This window comes from Lycium barbarum, chromosome 5 (genome assembly GCF_019175385.1).
Source record: "Lycium barbarum isolate Lr01 chromosome 5, ASM1917538v2, whole genome shotgun sequence".
NCBI classification, from domain to species: domain Eukaryota; kingdom Viridiplantae; phylum Streptophyta; class Magnoliopsida; order Solanales; family Solanaceae; genus Lycium; species Lycium barbarum.
The window spans coordinates 72,040,959-72,043,797 of NC_083341.1; the positions used below are offsets into that span (position 1 = coordinate 72,040,959).

Below are 2,839 nucleotides of genomic sequence, written 5' to 3' on the forward strand. Positions count from 1 at the left end.
TGAATATGTATATTTTCATTTTTATTCAGAATTTAAGTTGACGAACTAAACCAAATAGTTATATGAGTGAAAGAAAACGGCTTCTAAATTTGCAGTAAAAGGGTTGAGTCTCATTTCCTATGTACAAGAATCAAATGGTGATAAGGCTGCCACTACACATCAAAACATTACGCAAGCCGACAAGGCTGCCACTACGAAACGATAACACAAGCAAGCCGACAAGGCTGCTACAACAACACGACAATATATGCAAGTTCGCAAGGCTGCTATAGCAACAGAACATGCACAATGAGCATAAACACAACTGATCACATCTGGATACAACCCACATACATGTCTACAGACCTCTAAGAGTTTCAACAGTGAAATATGACGGGACAAGGCCCCGTCGTACCCCTAAACAACATATACATATATATACATCAAAAGGATCTGTACCAAAATCTGGGCTCCGGAACAACGGAGCTCTCCAAAACAGCATAAAGGAAATCCTAAGCCGGCGGATCACCAAAGCGAGTATCTGCACCTGCGGGCATGAAACGCAGCCCCCCGAAGAAAGGGGGTCAGTACGGAATATGTACTGAGCATATAAAGCATGAAAAACGATAAACAGGATCATAACTGAAATAAGGAGTACAGGAAACAAGTACAATGTTCAGAATACCAAAACACTTGCCTTTGAAACATAAATCATGCATGTCAATATCATATACCATACCCGGCCCATTATGGGACTCGGTGACATAATCATATCATCATCATATACATATATACCGTACCCGACCCTCTAGTGAGGGACTCGGTGAATAAAGTCATCATATGCCCTCCTGGCCGCTATAACATATCATCATATCATCATATCATCACATATATATATATATATATAGCGTACCCGGCCCTCTAGTGAGGGACTCGGTGAACAATGCAGTGAAACTGTGCACGATAACATACCCGGCCCGGGACTCGGTGAAAGACATATTGAGGCATGCACGAGCAGAGTAGTGAGCAACCATATGCAATTTAAATCATTATCAAGCCTTAAACAGAATAAGAAGAAGGGATTAACACCTGAGTATCAATAGCGACAACCATATCAAGTATCCCTCGAATGTCATTATAGATCATATCAAAAGAGCCTTAGGAACCATAGACATATGTCAATATAGTATGAAACAGCTTATCGAAGTCAAGGACATCCGTTATCATAGAGTTTCTAGAGATAGGAGCTTATATATATATCGACTATTATCCAACGTATAGAAAATTGAAGAAGGAGGCTCAATCACTTGAGAGTTTTAACATCAAGAAGTGAATAAGAATTATAACTCACATTCGGAACTTATGAATAGAGTTACCCCAAAGTTCATATCATTCATCACTTAGATCTAAGACATGCCAAAAGAAAGAAGGGACAGCTTCACATACCTGTTAGCGACTATTCGTGAATCCTTTCGCCTCGTCGCTCTTTTAGCCTATTTATATAAGAGTAACGTTATCGTTAGTACTATATTTTCTAGTTCACAAATCTATAGCCCATTTCTTATAGAACCTATATTTCAGCTTATATATTCTCGTTTAGGGTTTTGTATTATCTAAAGACATAACGAAAATCGGGCAGCACTTCCCCTATATATTCGCCTATCTCGAATTTCCAATTGCCCTCCTGTTGACACAGAAATACCAACAACAACATATGGACATAATCATATCTTCAATTCTTTCAATTCAACAAGAATAACAGCATGTTCATATCAACGCAACTTCAATCTTAACTTTCTAATTCTTTCCATTCCTTCACCATTTAATCCATGACAACAACAACAACTATAATGAAACTTAAAATTAATTTACCACGCCTAATTAGAACAGCCCCCTACACGGCTCAATTTACATTTCAACACCAAGATATAAAACTTCTTATATTCATCACATATCTACCAATTTATACAAGTTTAAATTGTCTCCAAAATGTGTATAAAAAGAGATCAAACAGTACCTTAATCAACTTGGCTTCTTAACCTTGCTAATCACTTGGATGCTACAACAATTTCACACCTCAAATTCTTTTTTTCTTCAACTTCCCCCTCGGCTAGAAATCTCACATGGCCGAGAGAGTTTTTTTTTTCTTTTCTTTTGCTTTGTTCTTGCTTCAACAATATGAATGATGTTTAGCAAGTAATTTGATGGTGTATATATGATTCTCTCCAGCCCTACACGTGCCCCCCTTATGTGGCATGTGTTTTTCCTTTTTTTTTTTTTTTAATTTTTAAAAATCGGGTGGGGCCCACTTCATTAATTAATCTTAATTAATTTAATTATTTACAATTCCCACTTAATAACCTAATCACAATTAATTAATTCCTAATCTCCAATAATAATATTTTTACACCAAATAAAAATTATAAACAATTAGTTCTAATTTAGAAATTAAAAATTAAGGGTTTCTATTCCGTGTCCGAGAAGGGTCCCGTCTTTAACTCGCGTCGATCATTTTGCGAATAACTAGACGTATAAAAATACGGGATATAACATTGATATTATGTAAGTTATCCAAGAGGATACTTCTGTACATAAAAGGAATTCGAATTGGGGCTTTACGGAGATGATCAAGAAGTACTCCCCATGATTCTGATCTAGAGTATGTTCCTATCCACTGAGTAAGTAAATAACTATCAAGAACGAAGTAATCTTTTACTTTGGTTAAAGGCCCTTTTTCTGAGAAAGGAGAATAGGAATGAAATAAAATAAATCAAAATAGAAAGAAAAGAATCTAATTGCAAAAGCAAAAAGGAGGGATGTCTTGTTTTTTTCTTCCTTTTTTCTTTTTTTGTTTTAATTC

The 2,839-nt window shown here is 36.0% G+C and overlaps 1 long non-coding RNA gene across 1 annotated transcript; it reads right to left on the reverse strand.

Annotated features, from left to right (window-relative positions):
* Nucleotides 1-275: 275 nt before the first annotated feature.
* On the reverse strand, nucleotides 276-2,487 carry LOC132642521 (uncharacterized). The gene is made up of 3 exons (XR_009583217.1): nucleotides 1,997-2,487; nucleotides 1,426-1,472; nucleotides 276-526 (listed from the first exon to the last, which is right to left on the reverse strand). It is a non-coding gene; the product is annotated as an uncharacterized LOC132642521 (long non-coding RNA).
* Between the last annotated feature and the right edge of the window lie 352 nt (nucleotides 2,488-2,839).